Source organism: Haliaeetus albicilla, chromosome 7 (genome assembly GCF_947461875.1).
Source record: "Haliaeetus albicilla chromosome 7, bHalAlb1.1, whole genome shotgun sequence".
NCBI classification, from domain to species: domain Eukaryota; kingdom Metazoa; phylum Chordata; class Aves; order Accipitriformes; family Accipitridae; genus Haliaeetus; species Haliaeetus albicilla.
The window spans coordinates 31,112,847-31,138,208 of NC_091489.1; the positions used below are offsets into that span (position 1 = coordinate 31,112,847).

Genomic DNA, 25,362 nt, shown 5'->3' on the forward strand with positions numbered 1-25,362 from the left:
AAATGAATTGGTGATTGGAAACTTATTCATATACTTCAAAGGCTTCTGCCATTCACTAAATGGTAGGTAATAAACCTTATTGGATTTCATATTTTGTGGGAAACGACTCTTTCATAGCTTTGTCCCTTTAATGGGTACTCATTTAGGAAAGTACTATACAGGTTTTATCGCATCAAAAGGAATAAAAGATTTTAAATGAATCTTAATGCTCTCTCAAAGTGCTAGAGTCAGGGACTTCAAGCTAAATTCACAGCTAGAAACCAGAATCTGTCATAAGCTTTTTAATGTATGGAAGGAAAACTTTGGGGATAGAAGTATTTTATTTTAACAAGCCTTAAGTCTCCTTTCTTCTTTGATGTACGCAGGTAAACTCTTTCACCTATCCCCAGTTTTCCTTCTCTTCAACTTTCTCTTAAACCTTCTTACTTTCCTCCTCCTTCCCCCCCCCACTTCCCTTCCCTTCTGGCCAATATATCAGTTCCCGCAATGAACATACAGTTTTCTTCCCCTCTTATTTCAGAGGTGTCTCTCTGGAGCTTACCGTTTATATGTTTTCATGTATTGTTTTCCCCCACAGGCCTCTTATCAACACATCTGGGAATCATAAAATAACATGGTCTTGTTTTCTGGCATTACTGTTCCTGAACAGTGGAAATACCATAAAAGCAAGAAAAGCCTCTTGCTCCCCTGCTTTCTGAGGCTCACAACTAACTTCCCTGAAGCAAGTCAAACTTACAATCTCATGAAGAGTTCCCACAGATCTAGAGACACAATCTTCTCTAATACTGTTCCTAATGTCCAGCATTTATTGCATATGTTACATACAATCTCATTTTACAGAGGTGTATTTTACACAGGCAGCTACTTTCTGCACATCTGTTCCTGCCATGCCCGGGATCCTGGGAAAGACCAGGTATCCAACATGGATGCATCTTCTCCAGATGGTGTCTACTCCTCTTTGACTATCTTATTTTCCCCTTTCAAACTTGATGCCATTTGCAATTCATTCCCCATTCTTACTGCAAGTTTTCCTGCAGAAAATTAAATCGCTCATGATGACAACAACTCCAGCTTCCTCATATGCATACATCTAATCTCTGGGAGCAGATCACAGAAGATGAATCAGCCAATACTTCCGAGATGCACAATTTAGGATAATACACAGTTGAGGAAAGTAAAGTCTTTCCATTAATTTCAATTCTCAGACCTTCAATGTAATCTTAAAATATGCCAAGTACCTATGACATGAGTTAATCAGAGGTGAGCACGCCCAGCTCCTTGTAGGACTGGGACTAGCTGTAGAAAAATCTTTGAACATGCACAATGTCCCTGGGATTTAATCATACAAAATGGCATTTTTCTGTCTCAAGATACACATATACAATCAAAAGCAATTTAGTTAGCAAGGTGTAGCAAGTTACGATCTGTTAGATGAGCCGTATCTGCTAAGTGATCTGCCCTTTTGAGTTCGCTCCAGTTGCGGAATAAAACGTCTTTGCTTAAACCACTGTAAAATGCAACAAGTTCATAGCACGCACTTCTGCCTGTACATACCAACTTCACAGCTGAGCGGTTTTAAATGGCTTACAGAGCTAGCAGTCAGCCTCCAGCTAGTTGATAAACCCACCAATTTCTGTTCTTATTCAAATCTTTTAATTCCAATTCAGTAATGAAGTTCCCTTTCAATGACTCAGGGAATGATTTGCTTTGTCTCACATATCTCAGCATCTAAAGTAGTTTTGACAAGGAGTATACCTAGAGTTTCTGATACAAATATATAATAAATCTAATTTTGTCAAGCATGGTGGCATTTTTATTTTATTTTCAAAGAGAATTTAATCTAACTTCCCAGGGGATTCTTCTCTTGTGTCATAACAAAGTCTGGCTTGTAACGGATTTCCCATTTTTCTTTCTATCTTGAATAATGACAAAATTGCTGCATAGAGAAGCAGTGTTCTATAATATGTCACAAAATGCAAGCAGAAAGTGATGGTTGTCTTTGAAAGGCTGGGCTCAGCCCAAGCCCCAGTTTCTAGAATCACAGGCACTAAATTATTTAATATCTCCCTACAATCAGTCTCCAGGCAGACTTGGAGCGCAGGGAGAGTCCATATGTAATATCAAAGAAAACAGACAATGAGGGGGAAATAATAAAAAAATAAATAAATCAATAAGTAGCACTTAAGGGCCAAACTTTCAACTGATGTAAAGTTTATATAAAACAGCCAAGGATCTGGTTCATAAATACCCCTCTCTATGTGTCATTCTAAATAAGGGACTTTATATATTAAATTTATAGCAAGTAATAGGATGTAATGGAATTCATGTATCCTTTTGGGAAAAAAGCCTCTATTATATTGCATTATAAACCCTTATGTATCAAAGGGCTGAAAGCCACTTCTCTCTTCAATGCCATAATTTTCTTCAACAGATTCTAGAATCCCTTCATTGCTATTGAGGATCCTCATAAAAGACTAATATTTTCTACCGTACTTTGGATGACTGGATTTATTTTACTAGCTCACAAACTGCATTGGACCTTTCTGGCAGAAAGAAGAGCTGGTGCTCAGTGTACACAAAGTTGTATTTGCCACTTAAAAAAAAAAAAAATTTGAAGACATTTTTTCCAGTATGTTTTGCATTGCAGACCTCAGGCAAGAAGTTCAGAGCACAGTAATTAGCGGGTGAGCAACCTTGCGCTTACAGTACCTTGTGTTCTGTAACACTTATTGTAGTGAAAAGTCATCACGGGAACCTGGAGGTAATACTCCTGCTCATGTCCTGATCATATTTCACTATGCAATTACACAAATGCTAATTTGCTATGTTGGCTATACCCTTCAACAGCACAGACCTTTTATTTAAGAGAGGTCATGCCCTATCAAGCCTGGTCAAGACCTGAGGTCTCTTATACATAACTCCGGGGGCTGCTGCCTTTTACCCCTGTTTAATGATGATACCTGCTAGTCTTTTCTGTAGCTGATCCCAAAGGACTTTGCAAGGAGGTTGGGATCGTGTTTTCCTTTCAAAACGTGAAGAGGCTGAGCCACAAACAGATGACTTGCCTGTGCTCTTCCACATGCTGATGACCAAAGGAGATGCAGAACTCGCATCCCTGGGAGACCTAGACATCTGCCCCAAAGCCCACAGGGACAACAACAGGGACTTTCTCCAATGGCTTTGGTGAGCATGCCTTTAATTAAACATCTTGCTTTAAAAATTTCTAGCCTGTGCACCCCATTAATCAGATCTTACTTCTTCCCTAACTTGACTGTGGCTTGCATTGCACAGCTCCCCTGTCTTCCCTCTCCTTCACACGGTTTAGTCCCGCTGACCTGACGCATAAGTTCAGGGGCCCTGCAGGGTGCCCCCGCTTTGCACACTGGCAGGACAGAGGCTCTCGTCAGATGTCCACCATGAGGTGGATGGTGCTGAGGCTCATCAGCTTCGCAGCTGAGCTGCTCTTGATGCTATTGCAGAGAGCAGGAGAGGGAGTTGTGTAATTGTTCTGAAAGCCTGCCAAGCAGCTCATTTACAGAATTAAACAGTCTGTAGTATAATTAACACGGGGAAAACTGTATGGCCTCTTGTTACTCACCCTGCAAGGTAGCTCCTTTCCTCATCCTAACATGACAGGACGAAAGGGACCATACAGACAGGGCAACCACCAAATGTGCCTGGACCTCTGCCCTGCCCCATGTCTCCTGCTATTCGGAAGCATTTGTGCTGCTTGTATAAATGCACAAAGTCTGGGCAGATAACTCATGGGGCTCTAAAATGAGGAACTGGGATTGCAAAGCTGATCACTGCAAGAACCAACTTCAACATATCTCGGAGCCGTAGTCCCCGTTTAAGAGCCCAGCCTTCCCTCTACCATAGCTTCCACCATCCTCCCCCTCCAAGCAGCTCTGAGCCATGGATAACAGCAGCCCTGGGCCAGATTTAGATACTCTCAGTTTTCAGCATCTCCTTCTGTGATGTTTGTGGCAGATTTTTGTTCTGTACCAAGGAGCACTGAGTCCTTTTCCAAATCCAACCATCAAACTGGTTTCTTGTTCCCAGCTGCTACAAGATCTGATATAAAAGGTAAGAGGGAACTTTCCACAGCCCTTGGCAAGTGCTGGGTCACTCTCTGAGCTCATCCACACCAGTCACTCCTCTGCAAAGAAGGGCTATCAGGAGAAGGAGGAGGGGAAGCTGGTGTTATTGAAAGGGCATCATCCCACCAATGCGTTTGTGGTCCACAACAGTGTTGTGAACAGAATAGTTTCTCTTCACATAACCTCACATTAGCCATGACACAGTAAATTCTTTCCTTTTTCCTGCTCCTACTTTTGTATGTCCCTGCTAGTTGCCCATCTCCCTTTCCCACCCTTTTGCTGGGAAGCCAGTCTCAGCCACAGTCCTGTGCTGGGCCAGCTCAGCAGCAGGGAAGAAGCTCCTCTTGCCAGGAGCTGCTGGAAGATGCTGCCATGAGTGGTTTCAAGCCCCCCCTCCTCCCTCCCATCCCCACACACCACTTTCTCTTTTTATTTTTGAGAGGCTGGAATATCACAGGATAAAGAGACTGCAGCTGTGTTGGGGAAAAGAAACCAGTCACGCCTCAGCAATTTATGGACAATTTCCCATTAATAAGAGATAATGGAGTGCAGTTCAATGGATTTGCAATTGTACAGTGGCTCTTTGAGAATATGGAGGGGAATCTGACAGCAGTTTGTTCCTCTCAGAAATAGCATTACCATGATTTTGTATATCCCATTGTACACAGAGATTTGGACAGTTTGAAATCATTTAACAGCCTATTAAGAAAAGCGCAGGTGTATCAAGTTATTGAAATGACCTCAAATACTGTTATTGCAAGGGAAACATCTGATACAAATTACCCATGGGTTCACACCTCCCACCTGCATGCACTCAGTGGCCCAGTGCACTGCTCGGGACCAAAGGTCTGTTGTTTTTTGTGACTATGGGACCCAGTTCAATTCTCCTTGCACAGGAGACTAGGGAAAAAACCATGACAGGGGATGTTCAAGGAGATGTTTTAAGCTGCAGAGCACGCGTTTGCATGCATGTTCCATGGCAGGCCAGCCTGTTTGACTTCCATACATCCCACACAAGCTTTAGGAGAAGGCTAGCCTGATCACAGGCTCTCGCTGCCCTATCATCGTGATGGTCTGAAGTTATACTGCCACTTTACACTGCAAACCAATGCAGGAACAAGAAGACTCAATTACTGCAGGGAGGCAGAGTTCTTAGGCGTAAGAAACATGGGTATTGAGAGTCACAAAATAATCAGTTTATACAGGAGTTTTCTCCTGTACCTTGTCACTGAGAGCTTGATTCACCACACTCAGTCCTATAGAACCAGGGACTGATACCACCAGATAAATCTGCTCACCTATGTAAAAGGTTATTCCTCTTCACAGTTTCTCTAGACTTGTGTACAGAGTCCTGGAGAGTCACACTGGTTAATAGTGCAGACAGTTCCTCTCAATTTCAGTTTGTTGTCCTCCAGTATAATTGACTCTCTCTCTTAATACCTTATTTATGAGCAAGGGCAGGCAGAAGTGCACCTTCTCCATCACTCATATTTCTACACACATCCTCTGGTACATCTCCTCCTTAAAACTGACTTTTCCATCACTAAGGCTAAAGGCAAGCAGAAAATTTCCATTTCAAATTCATATCTCCAGATCCTCTCATTCTGTAGTACTGTACTATTTTGGAGATAATATAGCTCGAGTTCCCAGTGAAGATGTATCATCAGATATTTTACAAGGGTGTAATAATACCTTATGTTTTATTCTAGTCTCTCACTGTGCTAACATTTTGTTTGCTGCAGCTACATGACTGCTAAAGCATTTCAAGCATCACTCCAAAGTGACAGCACTGAAGTGCAAGACCCTTTTTTCCTACATACTGATAAAGCACTTGCTTATGAAGACAAGAGTCCAACAGAGAGGACATTACTATCCAAAATAAATGAGTCGTTGTTTTCCCCCCACCCTCAGCTAATTGCATTGACAGATACCAGGTCACCCATTACATTTTTGATGAACTGTTAAGAAATGAGTTTCAAGCCACAAACTTCTATAGCGAATCTAAATTTTGCCAACGTTTGCAGGCCAAAATTTTCGTCAAATTCTTGAGAGTCTACTACTATTTTCTAGCTTAAAATATTAAAAAAAAAGGAAAAGAAACCACGGGTACACCAGTATTGAGGAACCACACCAGCTCTCTACAGGACTTCCTTGAGAAATAAACCAGAAATAATGAAGGCAGCACCTTTTCAGATCCAGGTATAAGTGGAGATGCATGAATTCAGCACACATTCATGCAAAACTTTACTTTGAAATCTATTCTCAAAGCTCAGGACAGATTCTCTTCATAACTTCCCAACACGATCCAAGTTCACAGCACAGCCTGAAATTAGGCACATTTGACGTGGTTCCCAGTTTTAGTGTAGGTCTCTAACAGCTACAGGCTTTTCTGAAGGACACAGATTATGGGCTGTACCACAAACACCCACGTGCATCTCCTGTGACATCTTATCCTTAAAAATTAAAACACAACACTTTCCTAGACAGAAGCATTACTTTCCACTGGGAAAGTTAATGACCTAAATATGTCCATTTTCTCCACACCAGCAAGCTCTCCCCCTTCTTACTCCTGCCTCCTGAGACCAAGGCAGACACTGTCCAGCCACTTAGTGGGAAACAGATCGAGCCTTCCTAAGTTTGCATCTTCAAAAAAGACGAAGGACAACAGTGCTATCTTCCATGGATTGTACAGAGGACTTTGGTGTGATTTACCCCAGGGCTCCTCCATTACTTGGGAGGACTGACCCTTGTACCAGCCTTTCTCCCAGCCAGCCAGCCACCAGCCCAGCCCATCCTTTCCCCATGCAGAAGAGGTGTTTAAGAATAGACCAGGACACTAGGCCTCCCCAGTAATGCAGATGCAACGGTCCTGCTTCTTTCAGATCTAAAAATACCTAGCATGCACAAAAGCAGAAAATTAAGCCCAGACAGGTTGAAGTTCCCTGGGGAAAAAGATGTGGTTTGCATTCCATAACATAACTAAGTACATCTCATTTACGTTAAAAATAGCCAGAATTTCAGGAGGCACCTTTTTGGATTTTTAAATAGCTCAGCTGAAAACCAACTCACTTAATGAAAAACAATAGCAAATTACTTAGTTATTATTAATCTCATGCACAGAGGCAATTATTTCCCAACTGAGACTTTTATTTAAAAAAATAATCATATAGATTATTTTGGAAAGATGACAAGTCTCCTTCTTGGCCTTTCTCTTGCTGTGTTTTAATTTGCATAAACATGACATTGAAAGAATCACTTTAAAAAACAATTACTCCATCAGCAAAACCTGACAGTGCAGAATTCAATGGCACCACAGAGATCATCTTGGAAAGAAAAGAAAACATAATTTTTCCCCTTTACCAACACTAAAACACCTCTTGCTTTTAACAGGACTGCAGTTTAGATTTATGGTTTAGAACCCTTTAATAATTGAACATGTGTAAATACCATTATTTTTAGATGCACTGCGGCAGATAGGGAAGGAATAAAAATCCCACACCGAGCACCTTGACAGAGCTGTTCAACCCAAGGGGGGAAGGGAGGAAGGGTTATACAAGATCTTGCCACGCTGAGAAGAAAAAAAAGTAGACACCTTCCTATTATCATGCTGTGCTTGTCTCTGGGAGCTTTTGTTCCACTAAAAACTTGTTAATTGCTGCCTAGTAACAAAGGAACAACATGCTGTGGTGGGACTATTAAGAGTCTACATGGCTTGTTCACCCTTAGGAAGGCAGAGGGGTTTAATTGCTTATGTATTCTTAGAAGATGCAATAAAGTGGAATAATCAATTGGTGTCAGCATGTAATAATGGAGATTCTTTACAAAATGGAAGAGAAAACCCAAACCTTAGTTATCAAAAGCTATAGCATCCAGGGCTGCAAAAAAACGAACTGGATGTAGAATTTATGAAGAAGTTGTGCACAGCCAAAAAAAACATTAAGATTTTTAGAAAGCCATCATCACTTCATCTATCTGATGAGGCAATGCCTTCAGTTCATGAGAAAGGAGGTCTGCAGACTCACAGGCAAAACAGCAAATTATGTCAGTTTACTCAGAACACCCACTGTTCTATTATGTCAGCTTGCTAATAAATAATTCCCTTACTACAGCAAGGCAAGGACTGAAATACTTTTTCAGTCCTCCTTGGCATAACAGAAGTTTCCTGTAGATCTCTTTTACCTAATGCAATATATTCATACTAATTCTCCAGAACTGCTACTTGTTTTTCCCTTTGATTTCCTTAAGAAGCAGCATACAGCATAATCAAAAAGCTTCTGACCTAAGTATTAGTTTTATGGCATGGTTTTATGAAAAGAAATCAAGTGGGTGCCTAATATGGCCAGTTTGCATGAGGTCCAAAGTCTCCGGAGCTTTCCCCATAACATTCGACTCGGATACCTGTGATCAGCTCCAAAGGGTACATACCAAAACTGGCTTCCTGGAGCTCTATTTCAGCAGAGCTCTGTTTCTAAATGGGCAATTAAAAAAGTCTTTAGGCACGTATGTCTTCTGGGAAGCTGCCAGTCTGTTGGTGGTGCTGCCAGGCTAGGAGAATTTAGCCCTTACTCAACTGCCTATACTGGAGTAGAAAGTTCTGGGGGAAAATAGAGTAGGACCATAATGGAAGGAATAAACACTCAGGTACGTCGTACACAATTCTGAAATCTACTAAGCCAGCATCGCAAAGCAACTGACCTAAAACAAACAACAAATTAAATTTTAATTGCTACATGAGATTCTGGCCCACGGTTCCTTGTAGCCCATTTCTGAACTACATTTTGGCATCCAGAGTTGGGTGTACAATATGGTTTTTTCTTGCAAACACCAAGTAGTCATCTTCTCAACTTTACTAATGTATTATCTCACGATATTTGCAAAGCAAAAGAGTCCCCAGAATTAGAGTGAGGCAATCAGAACAATTTGTTTCACTGGTTTTTTAAAAGTATTTTGGGTTTATGTTTTAAAAGTAACCAATAGCCTTTTCAACAAGAGACAGCAGACAACAGATCTCATGGCCTTTTCCCCCACCCTCGCAGTAAGCATCCTCAAACAGAGAGCTGTCAGATGGACTCAAAATTAATCGTCATCTTAAACAAATACCCTTTGTTTATTGACAAGTAGACTCTTTTGTTTGCGTATAGTCACCAGTGTATGGCATGAGGCAGAGAAGCAGAAAGAGAGAAAGATGACCACAAGGACCATTCTTTTCTTTTCCCATAATGCAGACCCTTTGTGCAAAGTAAATGCCAACTGTAACAACAGTTGTGATCACAGCTTGCTTGTGAACCCTCTTCTTCCATCCCAGACCCCTTGGGGGTTCAAAGGCAAGCTGCAATATAGGTACCTTTAGCTTTGTTTATCCAAAGAGACTCCAGCAGGACCAAAGGACTCCTTTTAATAGGAAAGTACCAGATCTTTGGTTGGAAGAAAAGGGCAGTTTGGCACACTACAGATTTACCCTGTGGGCCTCAGACCTGGCACCTCCCATGCATTACTAAATGGAAGGAACTTTTTCTGTTTGTGTCCTCATATTAATTCAAATCAGTAATGAAGTTGGGAGCGTCACAAGGTTTTAGCAGTATACAGGATTAGACAAGGCTTAGATAACCGAATAAATGAACTGACTTAATTAGCTCTCCCGAAACAAATTATTATACAGTGCTCATTTCCAACTCTCATATGAACCCCAAAGAGTTCTAGAAATGCATTAATTCCTTGAATAATAAATCTTATATTTTTGCATACCTACTGCAATTATGATGGATAATGAGATTTTAATTAATCAGACCCAGATTTTTTAATGCTGTTGAAGAATGTAGATACATTAGGGACCTTTTTATTTGGTAAATTGTGGAGGGAAAGAAAAAAAAAGAGCAGAAGGCAACAAGAATAACAACAAAAAATTTCTATGTTAAACTAACCTATGTCTAACAAGCTTCTTAATGACATCGATTCTGCAAACATCCCTATCTTGAATATGAACTCTGTAAACTGTCAAATCCTGGTCAACATATTAACTTCAGTACGTCTCAAGGCAAAATACAGTTATTAAATATTATGCTACCTGGAATACACTCTTGGATTTACGCAAATAAGATCTTTTCTACTGTAATTTCAATGCTCTATGTACAAAGATTTTCTTGCTCATATATTCTATGCTTCCAGGTACTTAGGATTGAGATCTACTTGTTATTATTAACATGGCAAAGCAGTCATTAAACCCTTCTCTCATACTTTTCATTTTTTTTCAAACCCTTCTGAGGAGATAGCTAAAGATCTCTTTCATGCAAAGGTAGTGGCATTGCAGTTGTCATTAATTATAAATCAGTTTCTAATATGACTGAGAGCACAAAGATTGTAGGGGGTCTCATTAACATGAGATTAAAATTTCCTTGAAGTGTAATTATTTTGCAAGAGAGTCTTGGGCTGGATTTATGACAATGTATTGCCTCTCTGCACTTACTACATTGACAAGAGAGATTTTGTTCATCATGGGGAGAGTATCAATGCACACTACTTCCCTTGGAGAAACTCTAGCACTTGGAAGGAAAAACCTGAAGGAGAGGGGACTTTAAATTCTAATTCCAGATTTCTAACAGGTCCCCTTTCTTCTTAGCTCCTTTTTAATAAAAGGAAACTTGTCATTGGAGATGGCTGAGAAAGTTAAAAGAACAACACTTTGGCAGTGCAAGGTCAACTCTTGTGTGTATTTGGAATGGGGAGGGGCCGGGGGGGGAAGAGGTAGTGCTTCCAGTTTAAACAAAATTGAATTCAAAGTCTTAATGTGAAACTTTGAGGTTTCAAATTTTTTTCCCCTTCTTCAGTGAACCTCACTGGATTTGACATGGTAAATAGGTTTGGGTTTCTCCTCCCTTCCTCCCCCTTAAAAGAACTCTGAACCATTTCCTCTGAAAAGCCACTTTCCATGGAAAAATAAGGTCAAAAGAATTTTTTTTATTAAACCTAGCAGTTGGCAGCAGCATGTTCAGGCTTCTTTTCCCTCCGTTTGAATTGTTAACCATTGCACTAAAAAATGTAATCCTTACTGAGCCACAGAGAAGGGGAAGGGGTAGCAGACCCCTCCACAGCTATGGCACAGCTGCAGGAGTCTGATCTTGAAGTCTGAATTTACAGCAGCAGTTCGCTGCAGAAGTCCCTCTGGCTCAAGGAATTAGGAAACCAGGTACTTTCAGCCTAGAGGGGATTTTCCAATCTGTATCTTTGGGCTCTTGCATGACTTTCAAAATCTGGGGCCTGTGAGTGCCTCACAGAAGACAGCCAGATGTGTTCTCCTTGGCATTTCTTTGGGGAGAGCTTAGGTTAAAGAACAGATTTTCTTCTGTTCTTCATTTCCACAGAATTGCTCACAAACAAAAGCCAGCTCCTAGCTGCACTGAGCAGGTCCCTGGTTTGAAAAGCAAACACCAAGCTCTGAGGTGCTGTCAGCTTTCCCAGGCTGATCTTATGTGTTGCTTCTGTTTGGCAGCTATTGCACCCAATGCCAGAAAACCCATTTCAACAGAGAGCCAAAACAACAGGGACTGTAAGAGTCGGCCAGAAAATCAGCATTGTCTCAACATCGTCATCAGGAACATGAACAGTACATTACCTGCAATGGCCTGTTTGGAGCGCAGCGGCCGGTCCCAAGGACGGAATGTGCAGTACAAGGTTCCTGGAAGGTACCTGACTGGAACCGTTAGAGATAACTGCATAGCTACTGTCAAAAAGGATGAATTGCCACTGTTGGCATAACACCGATGAAGAAATCATGAACTTTAGACGAACTTTGCTTCATTATAATACCAAAACACACCTCCTGGTTGAAGGCTACCCACCTCCAAGACTAACCACGCCTCGGACACTGACCCCGCGCCTGCGAGATAGCCTCGCTTGAGAAGGGCGGAGATATGATAATTATATTCTGAGAAGGATGGAGACTCCTGAGGCAGAGGTGGAGCAAGGTGTGTTACTAAGCATAAAAGATGACCTCTGAACAACGGAAGTTGGAAGCTTCCCCACCAAGGACCACAACGATTGACGACGCAGCATCAGCTGGACCCGGGACCGTTAGGACGTTGTGAGATCAGCGGTGGTAGCTATAACCCCTCTTTCTCCTCTCTCCAAACTTAACTTTACTTCTCTCCTTTCTTTCACCCATCTCTAACTATCACGTGCCTCCTCACAGGCAATACAATAAAGTTTTACTGTGTGATTACTGCTATCCCCTTTGGTGTTGGTCACCTTAATTTTGCACTTTCGAGATCGTAGCAAACGAACCATCACGAGTCCACCGAGTGGACCATGACAGGGACTTAGAGGATGCTAAATGCCATCTGACCCAGAGAAACTGAGAACACAGTGGTCAGATATTGCTAGGAAATTTTGTTCTGTATTTACAGAAATAGTAATCTTAAGAAAAAATGGACCTGTCTCAAGACAATGCGCGGTTTTGCTCGAGTCTCTATGGGAAGAAAATTGCCATTTATTATTAGCACTAGTGCTGCTGCAACCCACCTTGTTAATCCAAAGATTCATTTATAAGCTGCTTTGATATGTTGCACTCAGCTTTGAGCACTTTTTTGTGCAGTGCTCCCCACCCCCCAAGTTTGGTTGCCCTCCCCACCACCAATCTAAATTTGCTTTTATGTGCTAGGAAAACAACCAAAAAAAAGTGTGAATTTGCCACTTCTGAACATCTTGTCCTCTTAATTTGTACAGTGCTGGTTTGTTCAGCACAGAAACAGTACTAGAAGCAGAATAAATTCCGCAAGGCAGGGAGGGGGCAGGGAGAAGGACAGCAGAGCCAGAAAGAATAAGCAGGGAGGGGCTCTGCAATGGTGCTGCTCTTCTCCATTGCCCTGCCATGCCCCTGCCCTCCTCCTGCAACCTTGTCTTTGCCGACTGCAGACATTCAGGTTGGAAATGCCATATCCATGCAGAGCCTCTGCATGGTTTTCTCTTCCTCCCTTCTTCCTGCTTTCCTCATAAATTTGCCTTTCTTCAAATAGCTTTGTTTTAGGGCTGGTTCCCCTCCCACCCCTTCCAGCTCTCAATGGCCTGGATGCCACATGCCCTCTCAGGGTCTCTCACATTCCTTTGGCACCCTGTCCCCTCCTTCCAGCCCATCCTCTCACTTCCCCTGCCCTCCTCCTCCGTGGGTGCAGCTCCTTCGCTCACCCACTTTCTGTCGCTTTCCCCCAGACACTTTCCATTTATCAGCTCCATCCCAGTTGCCTCCCCGGAGTCCTCCACTTCTCCCTTGCTACGCGTTGCTCATGCTCTATACAAGGAGACAGCCAAGGAGGTCACCGAGAGTCAAGACCAGCATTATTGAGACTATATAATGAATATATATGCCAGAGCTACTCAGGAAAAAAGCTGGGGACTGAGGTGAAATGGAAAATTAACTGAAAGCAGAGAGCAAATATCTTTGTGCATCTAGGCCTAAAGACTAGAGAGGGGAGCCCTGGCAAGCTGCTCTGTGCAATGTACAGGCAGCTTAGAGAAAATGAGTAGCAGCAAATCCGCAAATTAACCCAGGCAACTTCTTGACCCTCTTGCCCATTCAATTTGAACCAACATTTTGGTTGGAATAAATAGCAAGTTTTCACCTTTTAAAATAAAAAGGGCAACTGGAAACCAGATTTTGTTATTTCAGAATATCAAGCTTTAACATTTTATTCAGCAACATAGTGAGCTGATGGCCTTTGAAAAGGAGAGAGGGAACGGCCAGCTTCATCTTTACTGCATTTATTTTATGTGACAACTTCCCTGGCCAAGATGAACACAGAAATGGACAGATCAGTTATTAGCCCAAGAGAGCCAAGTCTCCTTACATTTATGGAACAGAAACAGGCATGTAAACCATGGTAAATGGTTATCTTCACCCAGGAATTTAATACCAGCTACAAACAGAAAGCAGGTCAGAATCTGCACTGACAAAAGGCATCTTGCACTATTTGATGATCAGCACCATAACTTCGGTTGTTTAATCTTTTTTCTTGGAGTAAGAACCTGCCTATTCTTTGGGATCTGTGGAAAGGTAAGGATTGCCACACTGGAATCAGCAAATAAATATGTTAATTTAACACCAGTGATTCCAGAGCACAGATCTGCACCCCAACAATGTGTGTGAATGTCTGCCTACCACCATCTGCTGAGGAGATCTTCAATCACCCTCCAGTGCTCTCCAGAGCCTGAGATGCAATGCGTAATGAGCAGGTTTTGCAATCAGAATCAGTCGGAGTGGCCTGAGGATTGCAACAATTCCTGCCTCCCCCAGGAAGCCCCCACGTGGGGTAGGTCGCACCAGGAAGCCTCAATGCCAACCCCAGTAATGGATTGGTGTTGGAGCTGTGGTGCCAGTACAGCCTGATGGCTGGGGCTATCTCCAGGAGATTTTTCCCTAAGCTGTCCTGTAAAGCTGAGGAGTGTCAAAGGAAGACTGCATGCAAACAAAGGAAAAATTACTTTCAATAGCATGGCTGATGGCTGTCACGAACAACCCCCGAAAGGCCTAGCCAGAAACCCTGTATTTCACTAGCACAGTTATGGCCTAATGAAGCACTGCAATTACCAGTCATATACTATTAAAAAACATTTCTGAATCTGTCCAAAAATATACACATTTTCTCAGTATATGTCTATGGAAGGTAAAGTGGTGAGAGCACAAATGCATTTGTGTCATCAGCCTTCTCTCATGGCAGTGAATGGTACTGGGCTTGGAACAAATGCATGTTCCTTCTATGCTTCAATCATCTCCAGCACCTGTGAGAATAACATAGTCCCCAGCTATACTGTCACCACAAGCATCACTTGCTGCAGCCGTTTCTGCAAGAGCTGGAGGAGTCCCTCCCCAAAACACGTCCAGCATGTGGACAATAGGGTTTTATTGCCAAGTACAACAAATATATTCCGTTCGGATACTGGCAAAATAATGTCTATCCAGAGATCTGTTACTCCTTAGAGAGAACTTGTACATAACTGTTCACACGGGGGCCTATCTGCTTGTAAAGCAACCTCTTGGTCAATCCCTCTTTCTCCTTTTAAGAGATGCAGGAGTGTCCCCTGGTCCCACCAACCGCATGCAGATGGGTAAGAAGGTTAACCTACCAGCTAAAAGCATTTGCTCATCTGTCATGCGAGACCTGCTCCAGAAATTTCTACATCCAATCATGGTCCCTGACAAGCCGTGTCCCCTCACACCCCTCCCGATGAAGGCAAATTCTCAACCACAAGGAAACAGTTAATAATGTACTGCTCTGTGGTAGAACATGACTGATACTGAATAAGCCCAGGTATAGGACTTCTGGTCTAGAGCAGATTGATGTAATCATATATTTTTTTTTTTTAATTTTATCTATATAGAGAAATAAACATATGCACAGACTATGTTTATTTCACTCTATCAAATATAATTTTAACAAACATGACAATTTTTACTGTGTAACAGAATGTCTCTGTTAAATGTTATAGTTTCAGTGCTTTGTAGTTGTATTTCAATAGGCACAAAAAGTATTTCACTGCACAGTGAATGCATTTCATTAAATAGTATAAATTTACACTCTGTTGTAAATGAATGTTCATTTTACATTGTAATTTTTTTTTACTGCAGAATGTTGCCATTTTAGTATTCACTGTAATCACTCCACTGTGTTGCAAGCAAATGTCATTTATATGATATGTAAAAATTCAGAGAATTCAATTTAAGGGATCTCAGTCTGAAGTATAAATACATGCAAGCCACGTAACACAAATAAACTTACTCCAGATGGTTGCTTGTAGCAGATAAAATCAAATCTCACCATCCTAAGGAATTAAATTCCCAGTACAAATATAGGCAATTCTGTACAGTTTCTGCTGACCAAAATGGCCAGAAAATTAGCACCAATCCAAACATAATAAACGTAATGAAGTTTTTGCCACTAATAAGAGACCAAACATTATGTTTTCTACATGGTTTAACAGCTTTTCCGTCTGAATGTTTTTGAGAATCCAGAGATTCCCCCAGCTATCTGCCCCAGAAAATACTTTATGTGTAAATATCTAGAAACAGAAAACTACTGATACAATAAAACAAATGATTCTAAAAGCAACAATGCTTTATTTGCTCCTCTACCATTACAGTTGCCTGGAGAACTTACAGTACAGCCCAAGAGCATTAACAAACAGCCAAGCTATTTCTTCTCTGTTGATAGCCACCTTATTGCTTTCAGCAGCTAGCAAATTAAACCTTCAAAATAATTCTCATGTGCACTGACTGTAAAGTGAATTTAAATTAAAGTAATACATTAGAGGAAAAGCGAGTACCTAGCCAGAGTTCTCAGCAGCCTCCTTCTTCTTCCAAAACCATCCTCAGTGCACACAAATATAGTTACACAGTTCACACCTGCCAACATACATCTGCACATACCATATGGAGCAGGACACACCTTATCCCAGCACTCGCACACATATGTATTTGCAAACACCTCCTGCCACTGGGAGACAGATGAGTCCAGCCAAGCGCTACTAAAACCAAACAAGAAATGCCTTGCTGTCCATTTCTTCTCTGTCAGCACCCACACGTCCTCCCCAAGGGCGGGTCAGAGCACAGAGCAAGCTTTAAAATGGCAGTATTCACCCCAGCCATGCTAAGTAGATGAAGGCCTGCAACTGTCCCTTTACAGATAGATATGAAGCCAAAGAAATGAAGTTACTCACTCAACATCACAGAACAAACCTACACCAGGACAAAGACTTGAAGAGAAATCTTGCATAGCCCTGCTGGTATCCTTCTCCCTGTATTTATCTATAGATAGTTCCCAAGCTTCATGATTGGACCTGGGAGCAGTCTGCGAGGCTGTCTTGTGCCTTTCACTTGCTGGCTGCAGTGCAGAGCTAAAAATTACACTGAGAAGATTTTAATTGCTCTGTTTTCCTGAGGTGGTACAAAAAGGGTGGAGGTGAACTGATAGATCTGAAGTGCTCTAAAACAGTCTATGGCTTCAAACAAACACAGCTGCTTTGCTCCCAGGCTGCTGGAGAGATCCAAGCCTCAGGAAGTCTGGACATGCCAATGCAAGTGAGCTGAATTACATTTCTCAGAGGTAGTTATTCTTGGTAGTTATCCTGATGAAAGTCAGCTTAGATGAGAATTAGGGAACCCACCTATTACCAATTTATTTATTAAATAATAATTAAATAATATATTATTTGAAATCCGGCTCCTTTTGGTTCTGCACACATATAGCTCAGTTCTGGCTGCTTCTGCACCTGTTGCTTGAAGAGTTTAGGTTACACTTAAGAACAATCCTAAAAAATCTCTACTCTTATTCTAGGTCAAACTCAACTTAAAGTTAGCTACCTGCAAGTAACCCCCTGCAAGCATCTCAACAGGATCATCACAGCAGCAATGGCTCTAAGTCAGGCACTAGGCACAGTCAGATTCGGAAATGGATATAAGCAGACTGCATCAACACTGTGAAACCCAACAGGCATTCAGAACAAACATACAGCGTGGAGCAGGAGAGAAAACCAGCAGCAAAATGTGAGCAGCCCTTCTCATGGTAGGTATTGTTCTTCCATGGGACCACAGAAATACCAAGAGACATTTTCTCACGGGGCTGCCCAGCCCCTTGCAGAGCAGGGCAAACACCATTAGGCTTGCTCTACAGTGGAGATGCCACAAGGCTCTCCAAAGCAGCCAGAAAGCTATTCAGCAATTCACTGGGGATAGATATGCAACCTACATCTCCTGAGACCCTACCTGTTAGCAGGCAGCTGCCTGGTCTGTGTCTCCAGATGTTTTTCATGAAGTTTGTGCTGGCGAGGGACACTCAGCTGGGAAAAGCTCACGGCTATTCCACCTCAGCTGGGTCAGGATGTTATGCTTAGTGTGCTGGCACCAGCTCTGTGTCTGCAGGAAAGGCCAGCTACTATAGCACTCTATTACTGATGCTCACAGTTTTCTCACCCTGAAAAAGCACATCTCACCTACTCCTCATTTACATCCCAACAGAGCATGGCTTCAATTATCAGCTCGTTTAGTTTGAGATGTGCAGGGTAACTAACAAGCTTTCTTCTGAAACCTCAGACACTTCAGAGGATTGGAATTTAGCACTGCAAACCTTAACAAAACCAGGTCTGGCTTAATTAATTTTTAATATCCCCTCAATGTCAAATAAGGAATTCCTTCATCACAGCCAATACAAGTCCTCCAGACTCCCTTTCACACAAAGTTGTATGTCATGACTCTCCTTAACCTTATGCACCAACGCATATGAAGCATCAGCTCATTTTATTACTCTGTGCAGTGCAGCTTTGATTACCAAAATCTGTTCTATACATTCTTGAGAAATGTCTGGCAACTGCTGGCATTAGCATGTAGTTCCTCCTGGATTATTCCTCAGCATTTTAAAGCTGCTCATGGTGTTGCTTGGTACAAGATTGGATTTACAGCATTGCATTTCCTGATTCAGCCTTCCAGGTTGGAAGCTTCCAACCACAGTTCCTTGGAAGCCTGTCAGTTATGCATGGGTCCAGCATTGGAGCAGTTTAGGTACCATTTTATAGAAAGGGACTGATATTGCCGGACAGGAACTGTGTTATCTGCACGGCAGGTCACCGAGTACCCTGTGTTTGCTGCTAATTAAATTCACTGTTGGAAGCTCCTTACATCTCCACGTGATACGTAACTGCAGAGCTGGATGTTGCCCCTAATTGCTTTTTGTAACAAGGTTATAAAAGTCATGCTGTTATGTTCAGATATGTCAGGGCCCTGACAACAGTACATGATCATAAATGACATTAATACCACACTGTATTGTACCAAAATTGGATATTAATGAGGAAGTTCCAGTCCTCTTTCGGTATGTTCTTGTTGTGATCATTCAAGAGCTGTATTTACGCAGGAGGGTTAAGGAACATTAAAATAAAACGCAAAGTAAAGTTTGGGGCTATCTTTAAACTTAACACATCATTTTGGTTATAAGACACAAGATGGTCTGTATGAGCAATATTATTAATTGCCAGGTTACACGGTTTCTCTAATAGCATATTACCCTTTGTTTTCTTCAATCGAACACTGAAGCAAACAAAATGAATGAGTACATAGCAACACAGCTTTGCTTGCGATGACTGATTACATTACTTGGCAAGGAGTTAAGTGCCAAGTGATCACTGTATACAACACCACCAGTTGCCTTTCCCCTGCTAAGAAAGAACTGCTGCACAGTTCATCACTTGAGCAACATGAATAAGAGGGACAGAGCTGAAACTACACAAATCCATCCCAGATATCATCAGTTTTAGTCTCATCCATGAATGAGCTAGGGGAAAAAAACAAATTAACCCAGCCTGAAACAAGCCTCTTGGCACTAGCACTGTTGCTGTTTCCATCCAAAAACTACATTCCTTGGGAACCTGATTCCTGTGGAAGCCTTTCCTGGGCACAATGTCCTGTGCTACTGGGCAAAAGATTAAAATTAAGTCCCAGATGTTTCACCCAGGCCAAGCAGGAGAAAAGTGTTCCTAACGTTTGTATCACCAATGGGTACATTCTGTCACTATTTGTCTGGTGAGATTGTGAAAGTACATCAGAGGCAGAATTCATCCACGCAGGTTATGATATGTGAACCAGAAGTCTGGGTTTGCTTTATGTAGGGAGAAGTGCTACTATATCATGGACTATTTTTCTATGGTAATTGCCTAAAATTGGTCAGGGAAATTGTTCCTTAGAAATGCTTATTGCCCATTTCTGAAAATAGAGCATCAGCTACCAGATCAGATGGAGGTACCTCCACTGCAGAGGGTACAAGTGCCACACTAAATGACCCCTGCAAACCAAACCCATGTGGCACAGACTTGCCCAAGACCAATAGCAATTGATTGTTAGCTAGTTAATCAGTTAATCACACTGATATGCATTTGGCCTAGAAAATGCTTACTAGTCCTACACATGTAACGTGTTTACATTAACATTTTGGAAGGCTTAGCACCTTCCAAGTTCTTTTATGTTTGCATACAGCAGAGATGTCTAGGAAAATCTGATCAGGAAGCACTGCATAACTAAATTATTATAACAGACACCTGTATGAAAACAGTCTTAAAGCTATGCAACTGTAATCACTTTACACACAACTTGCTTGCCGCTGTCTCATTATATTCTTTATCTATTGCTGAGTCAAGAATAAAATCCAATTTTGCCAAACATTTTAAGCAAAAAATAAAGGGCATGGAACAGTCCTTTCCCAAATGGCTTTCCAGTTAGACATGCCCTTATCCAAGAGCAGGGTAATAAAACATTTTAGCCCTTTCCAACAGCCAGTTCTCAACAGAATCAAAACCATCAGCAGCATATCTCTAACTAAAAAGCACCACTAAACAAAGCTTGCCTTGCTCAGGAGCAGTAGCTCACACAACTTTACATCAAGTTTTTCAGCTTACAGACAGAAGAAAATATTAGGTTATCCTATCTCTTTGCATCTTTCACAGTCCTTTACATTTCCACCAGGAATCCAGGTAGAACTTCAATGGCTTTGGTTTGTCTGAAGCATATTTCCAAAGGTGGCATTCAGTCTCAATCTGATCATGAGTGAGGCAAAGGGGGGAACATTCACACAACTCACTGAATGCTTCTGTTTCAAATGCATGGCAGAAACTTCTTAAATGATTTCTCAGATGGCAAAAAGAAAACCCTGGGGGATCAAGGCATTATTTGTTGTTCTGTGCCTGGAACATCTGAGAATTCTCTGTAATGGAAGAGGAGACCACGGGGAGCTGCAGATGTTCCCAGCAGCATCTCTCTGTAGCAGCAAAGGCAGTCCCTTCTAGCAGCTCCCAACATGACAGCTGTGTCACAGAGGCCTCAATGACACTAGAGCTTTAAGATCACACTGTTCGCCAGTAGACAAGGGAGATAACACCCAGCTGCATATTCACATTCTTACAAGATAGTTGTAAAAACACTAGGCACTTGACTACACCAGCAGCTTAGCACCATTTCTTAGACCGCTACTAGTTTTTTATCATAATAAAAAAAGATAATAACTGCTTGTACTCAGGCACAGTAGAGACTTTATGTTAGCTTTCTGTCAGTGACGTGTCACCCTGGCTCTGACATGACGGGCATTGTGCTGATAAGAAGGTAAAGCATCTCTGTTTCAAGAGCCTCTACAAGTTAAAAAGCACCATTTTACAGGGGACGAATTACATACAGTTTCACACCTTCTTACATTTACTTACTGGCAATATTAAAAAAAAAAAAAGAAAAGAGTAAGAAAGATTTCAGCATGTACATTATGTAAAGAATCATGAGGATGACATTAGAGGGCTGCAGAAAGCTCAACAGATCAGCATTAGAGGCTGGTGGGAACATGTTTACTGAGCTGGTTGCTGATTCTTATTTGCAATTCAAGAAGCCTGTGACTGATCAGACCATTGTTTCTTCTTTTCTGACTAAAGTCCTTTCCACCTTCAGGGAAATACCAAAGAACAATTAGTGAATAATGCACTTAAGGTATAAACCTGTGGCATTTGGTGGATATTTTAACTAATGCTGGCCTTTCATTTAATGGTATCAAATAAAGAACTATACAGCCTGATTTCCCTCACACTATTCCAATCAGCAGCAATTGCAGTCTGAGTCTCAGGTTGAAGATTATATTTGCAAATTAGATTTTGAGGGGTGGGGGAAATAAACCTGTTAGTCCATGGTTTGATCAAAAGTTTGAAAGCTAGTCTTGTAATGAAAGGGGGAAATCTTGGCTGCGAAGTCAACACGAGCCTCATCCAAAATTTCTCACAGCTCTTTTAATAGCATAAATGTTTCAGGCTAGTACATCTGGGTCTCTGAAACAGTGGCAGCAGTATTTCAAATATTCTCAAAGCCAGCTACTTGGATGGGCTTGAATTGGCGACAATAATTGTGAAGATTAGCTTCTCAGGCCAAATAGAAACGAGCCAGGGCCATGCAGGCAGGCTTAGTTCTCTCACAGGAAACACGTGAGCAAAGCAGGATGCCAGGGCTCCAAAGAGGAAAAGCTGGAGGGCATATCAGCACACATACTTGGTGGCAGAAAATTCACAATTTTGATACTGCAGCTACTCCAAAACACTTATCATTGAATACATAAAAGCAAAGAATAGAATAATAGAAATCAGTGCAAAACTAGAAAATATCTGGCATGTTTTGGGTACCAAATAATCAGTATTTGTTCCCCAAATTGTAACTGCTGAACCAAAACTTCATTTAGGCCACAGAAGGCACCACAAAGGATACATCAAGCAGCATTCAGCAAAGCAGCACATATCAGACCTTTCCCACCAACAGGATTCTCCAAACAGACCATTTAAGGCAGGTCACAAAATGGCAGGATACCAGCTGTTTGCATTTACTTTATTTCTCATTACATTCCCTAAACAAACTTTTTCTTAAGACAAATCTGACTGAATTTAGATATAACACTGCCTCTTGCTCCAACCATTTTAATCAATTTGATAAGCAAGCCAGATTGTATGCCAATGCTTCCAACAATTAACTTGCAAGAAATCCTGTGATGAACCTTAGTCTCTTTTCACACTGATTTTATTATACTCGCAGATCTTTACACTTGTTCATATACAATTTGAAAATAAACACTGCCAGGCTAGAACACAAATTGGTGACCTAAACGTTTCAGAAAATGAAATGATATATGCCTTAGCCATCCTGCAAGGCTTGCAGAAACTGGAAGAAGTATCACCAAATAACTTGAATTCAATAATTCCCCAGAAGCACCAGTTCCCCTAACCTTAGGAAATTCTGATGCAGCTAATAAGGGAAAATACACCTCTCTGGAGCTAACTACAAAAGGAGAAAGTGGGATGCTCAGGAAAAAGAAAACACTGAAAAAAGATTAATACACTGGAAGATCTATATGAAAAGAAGGGGCAGAAAATTTGTCTGCCAAGCAGTACCCTGGGCCAGAGGGTTACAGATCCATCCTGCACTAATGCTTCCTCTCTGTTTTGATCACAACCACCTTTATTTTTTTATTTATTTTAAATACTGGCTTTGAAGTTGTCAGTTATGGGAATGAAATAAAAGGATGCATTACAAAACATCTCTTGATTGATTGGCCATTTGGTCTGACCAGCTGAGCTTCTTTTAAAGTTATGCAAGAGAAGCTGAGTAGGCCCTCAAGCATAGGAGGCTCGTGGCCTTAACTGGAGCCTGATCAAATCATTGTCTTCCTATTGGAGGATGCAGTCTTGCAACCCTGCTGCTGAAACAGTCCTTTGATAATACCTTGTGGAAAATTGGCAGAAGCAACCATTTAATGTCACATTTCTGCTTTTACTGTACAGCTTTTTTTACTTTAGATGCATTAAAAATACATGGTTATTTATAAATCTTTGATTACACTATGCACTAGACTTGTTACATTTTTCACCTCCTTCCCAGGACAAAATCTACAGAATGCATATATGCCATACAGGACGTGGGATACTTTGTAAATTTGAAAACAGGCATTCATTCAATGGAGAGCAGCAGCTGTTCCCAGGAACAGTACCAAAACCAGGAAGGCAGAATTTGTCCCTTTTAGTAAATAGGTTGGGGTTGTGAGAGGCATTACAGGGTGGTGTGTTAGGAGGTTAAGGTGCCCTCCTCCTCTTTTCATTATCCCTCCTCTCATGTTCATATTGTAAGATAAGCATGACCAGAGACTCTTACCAGATGAGCTGGTATGATTATTTTTTACAGCTCCAGCAAGAAAAATACCCCATGAAAGGGACATACTTGACAGGATAGCCAAGTTTCCTAAAAAAGTGAAACAGTAGCCTACAAACCTACCTAGTAGTTGGAAGGAATCGCTCATAAAAGATGCATAGCAGCTATTGAGCACATTCATTGATCCAACCTCCTACCAACAGCACTCTTGACAAAGCCACCAATGTATTGCCTTATTTGCAAGCATTTTCCACCTTTCTTAGCCTTCAGCCCTACTCCTCATACTTTCTGCTGCTGCAACCCTATTTCCATGTAGCCATCACAGTCCTGTGCTGTTCCACTGGCAACCCAGTCCTCAGCAATCAAGCACTACCACCACAATACCTCCTAGCAAGGCCGGCCAGCCTGTATCAAACTTGCAGCAGAGACAAGAGCACCCCTGGGGAAGGTCCTTACTCCCTAGGAAATGCAAGGTGCGAGTCATTCCAAGGCCCATGAAGCTGCAGAGGCATCCTAAAGAACATGGTTTGATAAGCCAAGAGAACTAGGCATATAGCGAGGGGAATGCTAAGAAGAGGAAAAAGCAAAAATAAATATCAACATGCAAAGCAAAGATTTTGGAGGTATACATCACACTGCCTGAAAGAAATCCCACTGTAATTCTTGCCACGCCACCCATTGCCTGGAGACTGACCACAATAAAGTAGTTGTACTATCTTCCAGTTTAAAACTGATTTTAGAAGAAAGAGATGTTTCTCTACCCATACTTATTTTTTTCTAACAGAAGTAGTTTGACTGGATTTAGGAGTCTGAAATCACAAGACAAAAAACCCACTGTGACTTAAAGGAAGGAGTAGGGAAGACTTCTTCAATCACTCAGATGGTGGTGAAGTGAGATTTGCACCTGGATCAGTTACTCATTAGTCTGCAGTAGGTCCTGGTAGAAATGCCTCCCTCTACTCTTAACCCTTGCAGTACCGGCACTCTCCCAGGCCTGCTTGGTGCCACCTATAGTCTCCTTGCTGACTGCTTCACCACCCTAGCACGCACACACTGCTGTATTTCATGCTTTGAAACAATCTCCTAGTGCTTAGGTATTTATGCAGATTACAGCTAGCAGGCTCTACTGTTTTTCAGCCTCCTTTTGTTTTCAAGCCAGTTATCAGGACAGCTGCTCTTTGGAACTGCGTGTACCATGTATCAGGAGATTATGAAAGAAATGTGTTATTTCCATGAGGGCTGACACAGCCATTCTCCATTTATACTTACAGACTTTTTTTTCCCTGATGTAGTGTATTATATGAGCTCCTCTCTCAGTTTAATTTTTTTACCACCGTGTTTTAATATCCTTTAGAAAATGCATGCATTATTTAGCATACTGCAGAGTGAGGATAGGCCAGGTGTGAATCATTTTACATTGCAGGAAAACAAGTTCTCTTTTCTGTATAATTATCAAATCTGCTTCTACAGAGAGCATTTCTCTACAGGTAGGCTACAACACTCAGTCACCTTATGCCACTTGATAAATATTCAAAGGTCCCTACCCCAGGATTTCCTCTGAAAGGCAGAGTA

At 41.6% G+C, this 25,362-nt stretch overlaps 1 long non-coding RNA gene across 2 annotated transcripts in view; it reads right to left on the reverse strand.

The window, feature by feature from the left end:
* The window catches only part of LOC138686124 (uncharacterized), a 65,842-nt gene that overhangs the window by 35,173 nt on the left and 5,307 nt on the right, over positions 1-25,362 (reverse strand). For both annotated transcript variants that reach the window (XR_011325474.1, XR_011325473.1), the window contains exon 2: positions 24,485-24,599. This is a non-coding gene — a long non-coding RNA (uncharacterized lncRNA). The remainder of the gene's footprint in view (positions 1-24,484; positions 24,600-25,362) is intronic.